Raw genomic sequence first — 9,747 nt, forward strand, 5'->3', positions numbered from 1 at the left:
TTGCGCTTGCATCGCTTGGGCGCTCCGAAGATGATCGACTTGGTCGTCGCCGCCTTGAAGATGACGAAGGGGAGGTAGACTTGATTAAGGCCCGAATCTCCTCCATCCTTGCATCTTGCTCCACCTTTTGTGCGGAAAACTTGTTGTCGATTTAGTCCCTTCTCCTTGCTTCGGAGTGACGAAAGTTGATGAAGATGTTCTCGATGCGCTCTCGCAATCTTGATTGTGTGTCTTGTATTTGTCGTTGTAGATCGAAGATGGACGCTTTGGTGGTGTAGTTGTTCGCGCCGTCATTGTTGTCGAAGACCGGAGGTGAAATGCCTTTCCTATCCATCACAAAACTTGAGAAAATATGAGTGGAAGAAAGGAGAGAACTATACCAAATGTACCTTGACCGATGTTGAAAATGGATCAATGATCACTCAATGATGTAACAAGGAAATAGCACCATTGGTACCGATCTCATCGATTTCTCACACCTACACAAGTAAGGCTTATTGTGGAGCTTGGTGAGGATAGTGGCACAAAAAATTTGATGCAAAATGTTAGCAAGAGTCAATAATGTTGAAAGAGATTCACAAATTCGCAAGCAAAACAAGTAGACCAATGGCAATGGGTGGCACACGGAAACACACACACGGATAGATAAATGGGGTCGTGCAACCAAGGAATAAGCACAAAATGTGGAATCTACGGAAAACACTCGTGTTGCACAACTCAAGAGAGACGCTAGCACGATTGCTCAATAAGCGGATACGAAACTTGTGCACAACCTATAAGATGCAAAATGGATAAATTTTCTATCCCAAGTATGCTGTGTATGTATGGTTCCCGGTGTTTCTCTCAAGATGATCCAAGATGATTGGATAGGACAATCTTATATGCAATGTGGTATGATGCTATGGCACTTGCTTACAAGCTTCTTTGCTCTCTTTCTTTTGCTTAAAAGCTTTATTTCTTTTTTTGGATGGCCACTTTTGTACAATGCACAAACCAAGATAGCAATAGTGTATATGCGGGAACAAAATTGTGACACAAGATATGATATGATAGCAAGATGATACCAATATGATATGGTATATATGCAATGGGTGGTGTAGATTAATGATCACTAATGTGCACAAGTAACGTTGTCGGCAATACTCAAATGGCTAGTCTCGATAGGCAAGTGACGCAAAATGGGCTAGGGGGTATCAATGCAATTGCAAGTATAATGTACAATGATGTCGTCGAGGTTACCGTCCGTGGCGATGATGAGAGGCGGTGTTCTTGATGTAGAACCGTTCCTAATTAGCCGAAACACCTTAGAAAACGAAAAAACCACAACTCAAAATCTCAAGGACAAAAGTCAAATGGTGGTAGCGGAAAGCGATGGTGGTTTGCACTTGGCAATGCAGAAGTGGAGTGATGGGCTGTACACATGTCGGAGTTGAAGTTGTCGTCCCTAAGTAACCGAAACACCTTAGGAGACACACGCCGCAACTCAAACAAGCTCAAACAAAATTGGGTTAAGTTGGGGTGGCGAAATGTATGGCGGGCAAGGTTATGCGGAAGTGATGGTGGTGGTTGATGAAGAAGCAACCGTCCCTACATAGACGAAACACCTTAGGAGACTTGAATCGCAACTCAAACAACCACTAATGCTATATGGAACAAAGTGGGTTAGGTTGCGGAAGTCGGTGGTGGTATAGCTGAGGATATGGTGGAAGCCCTAGGCAAAGATGCCAAAGTTTCAAAAATCTGATGGAGTCAAATGATGTTGGTGTTATTTGTGTGGGATGGGGCATGTCAATAGCTTCAAAACGAGCTAAAGAACGTCAAAATTGGACTCCGGATGAATTAATAATGGTCAAAACAATGAAACGGGAAAAGCTGAAATGCCAGGAGTCGGACATCCGGGGGTGGGGGCCGGATGTCCGGGAGCTGATGTCCATAACCGTGCGGATTTTCTGCTCCAGGAGCCGGATGTCCGGCTTGGGGCCTGGATGTCCAGCCTGTGGCTCGAAAGTCCAGCACGACGATTCCAGATTGGGATTTGGACTTCGAAACTCGATTTGGGGCGGAAATTGATGATTTCGGGCGCAAAATTGGAGAGTTTCATGGATGGAAAGTGGCGAAACTTGGGGGAAAGATAGATCCACTAGTAACACAATGAATCCACGGATCAAAATCAACAAAACATCATCTCACCAACAAATCACAAAAAAATTGGGGCTATTTTTGGTGGGGATTCTCGAAATTGAGGAAGAACACAACAAAATTAGGCTAGAAAGCAAGGGGGTAGGGGATCCAAATTCGTGATCAACCTTGATATGATCCAAGATGATATAGGGTAGAACCCTAGACGCCCGATCTTTCACGTTTGGAGGGAATCCTACCAAGAACACGAAGAACACGAGGGGAAAACAAGGGGAACACGAGGGAAAACACAAGAGAATCACTCGAACCACCAAGATCCAGTCACACATATGCTAGATCCAAGAAACACAAAGAGATACATGGTCCAAATCCAACAAAGGATGATACAAGTGGCGGTAGTTCATCTCCTGGAGGAGGTCTTGAATCCGTGAGGGATCTTCCCGTAAAGGTGTCTTGAATCCAGGTGGATCTTCTCCGAAGAGGTCGCGGTCTCTCACGAGGAGGAGATCCGTATGGATGAGCAAAGCTCTATCTCAAATGAGCTAAACCTATACTAACCCTAACTAGGAGGAGGGGGTGGTCTATTTATAGTCTAAGCCATGAAGGGGTAAGTGGGAAAGGGATACATGGGCCCTTGGCCCGTTCTTTGTGCGCAGACAGGTGCTGGATGTTCGGGCTAGGGGCCGGATGTCCGGTGCTTCGGGACGGGCCGGATTTCCGGGCTGGGAGGCCGGATGTCCGGGCTGGCGCGGTCCAGCTTCTGTGATGGGGCGCCGGATTTCCGGCGGTAGAGCCGGATGTCCGACCGCTCGTCGTGCGCCGGATGTCCGGGGCCTGGGCCGGATGTCCGGGGCCTGTAGCTTCGGCTGGGCTGCGGCTGTAGTAGATGCTCCAGGGGTCAGATGTCCGGGGCTTGGGGCCGGATGTCCGGGTCCTGGGGACTTCTCCGGTTCCTTCCGTCGCGCTCCTTCATCCGTGTACTTGAGGACTTGTCCATGATCCCGAGCATCTCTGAGAGGGTCTTCTTGGTACCTAAGCACATGTAGTGTCTTTGCATGAGGTAGCAACCATGTCTCACACGAATGGAAAGGGGAAGCATTTAGGAAAGGGTTCACCTTGTGTCCAATGGCGCATAGTCAAGGTCTCATCTTATGTATCCTTGGGGCATGGAGAGTAGTCGGAGTGTACGTGGGGATGAACGTGGGATGCTCCGCATCAGTACCCAAATTTTCTCCACAACCAGAAACTACCAGTAGTGGAGACAGGGGTGCCAGTCTGGGTTGTGGCACCCCCTAACATCTAGGGATGCAACGCGGTGTCTCGCATAAGCTCGCAAAAGCTGGAATTAGTTCAAAACTAACCCAAATCTCTACAGAAACTTAGAATTAATCTGATCTTTTTATACTACGGAGCGGGGGTGGATTGGGTGCCGCCCTGCATCCGTAAGCAACATCACTGATTTAGGCCTAATATGAGTAGTAATAGTTAATTTTTTCTGCTAAAATGGTATTTTTGATGGATTGACCCGTCCCAGTAAGCTTTAAACTCAGTCCCCTTTGTCATATTTTTCTGGCTCCGCCACTACAAACTCCAAATACGGATACCCTATTTCATACCAACCCATGCATAGTACATAGATCATAGACATAACATAAATTATTAGTTGCGGACATCGAACATGCAATTTGTTCATCCAAAAGGGCTAAGCTAGTTCAAATTAAACATGAAACGAACATAAAAACAACTAAAATCTAAACAAGCATGGCAAGCGGGCGGGGTTCACCACTTCTTGGTTGGGTCCTTGCCCATGCGATGGGCGGCGCGACGGTCCATCTCCTTCATGTATGCGTCGGTGGCGGGAAGGGCGTCGTCGTCCGTGGTGGTGCTGCTCTCCTATGTGGATAAAATGTACCTGGAGAGGCGGCGGAGGTGGCACTGCTGCTCCTTCACATGGCGGGCGCCCTTGGAAGCAGCGGTCTCCTTCTCTCGGGCGAGGCGCTTGGACGCCTCAAGACCGAGGTGGAGCGCCTTTCACGTTCTTGCGCCAAAGGCGCCACGCTTCGGTCTCCATCATGGTCAGCAACCTCTGTATCACCTCGTGGAGAAGCGCCTCCTCCGGGTCAATGGGGACAAAGTGCCGGTGTACTAAGATTTGGGTCCTTATCCCAGACTTGTGCACAGGCAGTGGCAGCCTTCCCGATGGCAAGGTGTAGGATCGAAAGTATGTCTAGAGAGGGGTGATTAGACTACTTGACCAAATAAAAATCTTTCCTTTTCCCAATTTTAGTTCTAGGCAGATTTAGCAATTAGCACAAGTCAAGCAATCAACATACACATGCAACTCTAAGAGTATAGCAGCGGAATGTAAAACATTGCATATGAAGGTAAAGGGAAGGGTTTGGAGAAGGCAAGCGAAATGGAGACACAGAGATTTTTGGCGTGGTTCCGATAGGTGGTGCTATCGTACATCCACGTTGATGGAGACTTCAACCCACGAAGGGTAACAGTTGTGCGAGTTCACGAAGGGCTCCACCCACGAAGGGTCCACGAAGAAGCAACCTTGTCTATCCCACAATGGCCTTAGCCCGGGAAGAACTTGCCTCACTCGGGTAGATCTTCACTAATTAGGCGATCTCCTTGCCCTTACAAAAATTTTGGTTCAACTCCACATCACGACGGAGGCTCCTAGGCTACACATAACCAATCTAGGAGACACCACTCTCCAAAAGGCAATAGACGGTGTGTTGATGATGAACTCCTTGCTCTTGTGCTTCAAATGATAGTCTCCCCAACACTCAACTCTCTCACACATATTGGCTATGGTGGAAGAGGGATTTGAGTGGAAAGCAACTTGGGAAAGGCTAGAAATCAAGGTTCAAATGGTAGGAATGGAATATCTCGATCTCAACACATGAGTAGGTGGTTCTCTCTCAAAAAATGAATGGTGGAAGTGTAAGCACGTTCTGATGGCTCTCACAAATGTAGAAGGGGGTGGACGGGTATATATAGCCTCCACACAAAATCCAGCCGTTACACACATTTGACTCATCTCGGTGGCATCAATTAGTTAAACTCGATGGCACCGATCTGTTTAAAAATATGTATGTTGGGAATATCGCTGGGACCGACTGGAACAATTCAGTGGGACCGATGTGCTAGGGCTTAGGGCAAGCCTCATCTCGGTGGCTCCAATTGCATCAACTCGGTGGGACTGAAGTGAAGCAATATGGCAAAAGAGAATTGGCAAGCCATCTCGGTGAGACCGATTGCAATTCTCGGTGAGACCGAAATAACTGCAACAAGTAACAATGAGTTGGCAAGGCCATCTCGATGGGACCGAGATTCGTATCAGTGTGACCGAATCATTAGGTTTCTCGCAGTGGCTATATCAAATGAACTCAGTGGCTCCGGATAGAAAGAATCGGTGGGGGCGCGTTGGAGTTTTGGTTTTGGACATATTTGGATAGAGAAAGTGGCTGAGGTTTTGGAGCAATATCACTAAGCACTTTGAGCAAGTAGACCATTAAGCAAACCTCATCCCCTATTAATAGTATTGACTTTCCTATGGACTCAATCTGATCTTGGATCACTAAAATAGAAATCAAGAGTCTTGAGCTTTTGCCAAACTTTTTCCTTAGCATTTTAAGGGGTCCACATCTCTATATCATGCCATGTGAATCATTGAATATCCTGAAATAATTATATTGAATGGGTATTAGTTCAATGAGCTATATGTTGTTTTGAATTGTCAAAACCACCCCGGGATTAGTTGCACTTTTAATCTCCCCCTTTTTGGTAATTGATGACAACATATAGATCAAAGCTTCGACAAATGATTAAATGAATGAAATACATCATCACTTTAAGAAGTATGTGATAAGCAAGAGCTCCCCCTAAATTTGTGCATTATTAAAAATTTGCATTTGAACGCAACTGCACAATCGATTAGGATCATGGGTCACTCTTTCATGTCACATACATCTTGGTGGAGCGCACAAAATGATAAGAGTGAAATAACATGCACGCATCACCAAAGACATAAGTGAATGATCATACACAAATAATTGTAGATATAAGCATTGAGCACACATTAAGTAGAGTATGATCAACCACATAGGAACAAATGTAGTATCACGCAAGCATCAAACGATCAAGTAGCACAGATCAAACAAACATAGTAGCAAAAACTCAATAAAACAAAATAGCAAAAAGCGAGACACGCTCTCTCTTTCTCTCCCTCTCTCTCGAAGCCTAATGATCTATACAATTTCTCCCCCTTTGGCAACAAGTACCAAAAATCTTGAAAAGGTATAGAGCTATGTGTCTCTCTAGGCATGATCCTCTGGAGCTCCTGGAGGGTTTTTTGAAGGAAATATGCCCGGGAGGCAATAATAAAGTTGTTATTTTATTTTATTTCCTTACTTCATGATAAATGTTTATTATTCATGCTAGAATTGTATTAACGGAAACTTGATACATGTGCGGATACATAGACAAAATACCATGTCCCTAGTAAGCTTCTACTAGACTAGCTCATTGATCAAAGATGGTTAAGTTTCCTAACCATAGACATGTGTTGTCATTTGATAAACGGGATCACATCATTAGGAGAATGATGTGATGGACAAGACCCATTCATTAGCTTAGCATTATGATCGTTTAGTTTTATTGCTACTGCTTTCTTCATGTCAAATACATATTCCTCCGACTATGCGATTATGCAACTCCCGGATACCAGAGGAATGCCTTGTGCTATCAAACGTCACAGTGTAACTAGGTGATTATAAAGATGCTCTACAGGTATCTCCGAAGGTGTTTGTTGGATTGGCATAGATCGAGATTAGGATTTGTCACTCCAAGTATCGGAGAGGTATCTCTGGGCCCTCTCGCTAATACACATCATAAGAAGCTTTGCAAGCAAAGTGACTAATGATTTAGTTGCAGGATGATGTATTACGAAACAAGTAAAGATACTTGCCAGTAATGAGATTGAACTAGGTATGAAGATACCGACGATCGAATCTCGGGCAAGTAACATACCGATGACAAAGGGAATAATGTATGTTGTCATAACGGTTCGATCGATAATGATCTTCGTAGAATATGTGGGAGCCAGTATGAGCATCTAGGTTCCGCTATTGGTTATTGATCGGAGAGGTGCCTCGGTCATGTCTACATAGTTCTCGAACCCGTCGGGTCCGCACGCTTAACGTTCGATGATGATATTGTATTATATGAGTTATGTGATTTGGTGACCGAATGTTGTTCGGAGTCTTGGATGATATCACAGACATGATGAGGAGTCTCGAAATGGTTGAGAGGTAAATATTGATATATAGGATGAGAGTATTCGGACACCGAAAGTGTTCCGGAAGGTACCGGGTACATATCGGAGTACCGGAGGGGTTACCGGAACCCCGGAAAGAAGATATGGGCCATATGGGCCATAAGAGGGGAGCACACCAGCCCACAAGGGGTGGTGCACCCTAATGACCCACAAGTATAGGGGATCAATCGTAGTCCTTTCGATAAGTAAGAGTGTCGAACCCAACAAGGAACAGAAGGAAATGACAAGCGATTTTCAGCAAGGTAATGTTTGCAAGCACTGAAATTATAAGTAGCGAGTAGTTTGATAGCAAGATAATTTGTAACGAGCTAGTAACGGTAATGGTAACAAAAGTGCATCAAGGTAGCCCAATCCTTTTGAGGCAAAGTACAGTCCAAAACGGTCTCTTATGATAAGCAAAGTGTTCTTGAGGGTACACGGGAATTTCATCTAGTCACTTTCATCATGTTGGTTTGGTTTGTGTTCGCTACTTTGATAATTTGATATGTGGGTGGACCGGTGCTTAGATAATGTTCTTACTTGAACAAACCTCCTGGTTATGATTAACCCCCTCGCAAGCATCCGCAACTATGAGAAAAGTATTAAGAATAAATTCTAACCATAGCATTAAACTTTTGGGTCCAAATCAGCCCCTTGCGGAATAGCGCATAAACTAGGGTTTAAGCTTCTATCACTCTCGCAACCCATCATCTAATAACTACTCCACAATGCATTCCCTTAGGCCCAAATATGGTGAAGTGTCATGTAGTCAATGTTCACATGACACCGCTAAGGGAATCACAACATACATACTATCAAATTATCAAACACATATAAAATTCACAAGATTACTTGCAACAAGATTTCTCCAGTGACCTCAAGAACAAAAGTAACTAGTCACAAATGGTAATCATGCTCAAGATCATAGGGGTATTAAATAGCATAATAGATCTGAACATATAGTCTTCCACCAAATAAACCATATAGTAATCAACTACAAGATGTAATCAACACTACTAGTCACCCACAAGCACCAATCTATAATTCCAGTACAAAGATTGAACACAAGAGATGAACTAGGGTTTGAGAGGCGATGGTGTTGTTGCAGATGTTGATGGAGATTGCCCTCCCTAAGATGGGAGAGTTGTTGGTGATGATGATGACGATGATTTCCCCCTCCGGGAGGGAAGTTCCCTTGGCGGAATCGCTCCGCCGGAGTGCAAAAGTGCTCCTGCCCAAGTTCCGCCTCAAGACGGCGGCGCTTCGTCCTGAAAGTCCTCTCTTTTTTTTCTAGGTCAAAATGACTTAAATACCATAAGAGGGGCACCGGAGGTGGGCTGGGCTGAGCACAACCCACCAGGGCGCGCCTGGGGGCCCTGGCGCGCCCTGGTGTCTTGTACTCACTAGGTGGCCCCCCTCCAATAGTTGTTTGCTCCATTATTTCTTATTTATTCCATAAAAATTCCTCGTGAAGTTTCAGCTCATTTGGAGTTGTGCAGAATAGGTGGCCTGACGTAGGTTTTTGAGGTTCAGATTTCCAGATGCCGTAATTCTCCCTCTTTGTGTGAACCTTGCATATTATGAGAGAAAAGGCATTAGAATTACTCCAAAAAGCATTATTATGCATAAAAACAATATAAATAACAGTAGGTAAACATGATGCAAAATGGACGTATCAACTCCCCCAAGCTCATACCTCGTTTGTCCTCAAGCGAAAACCAAAATCGAAAAACATGTCCACATGTTTAGAGAGAGAGGTGTCGATAAAAACAAAATACAAACATAGTAGCATGATGTAACTTATTATCACATCAATAAACATTAACATAAAACTTTTATCATAGAACTTTTATCATAGACTTCTCATGAACAAGTAAAAATTCATCACAACAACGAAGTATAAAGCATAAACTCTATTGAAAACCAACAAACTATGTTCTCAGTCAACTTTGCAACTACAATTCATCATGTTTTCAGGAAGGGTCACGTATCGGAGCCTTTTTGGCAAGTCCACATACTCATTCATCATATAGTCTGCTATGATTGTTAACACTCGCTGCATACACATGAGCAAAACATTTCAACTGGACACATAGAAAGATAGGGCCTTATAGTTTTGCCTCCCAACATACTCACCTAGAGGGTGATGTCAACAATAATAACTCATGCTAGCCATACCCAACTGGATATATGTGCCTAGATCTTTCCTCGCCACATGATGCTTGCCAAAAGAGAAATATAAAAAGGAATAGAGAGAAAAACTTTGACTCTTGCATGAAAGT

This window comes from Triticum dicoccoides, chromosome 3B (assembly GCF_002162155.2).
Source record: "Triticum dicoccoides isolate Atlit2015 ecotype Zavitan chromosome 3B, WEW_v2.0, whole genome shotgun sequence".
Classification (NCBI taxonomy): Eukaryota; Viridiplantae; Streptophyta; class Magnoliopsida; order Poales; family Poaceae; genus Triticum; species Triticum dicoccoides.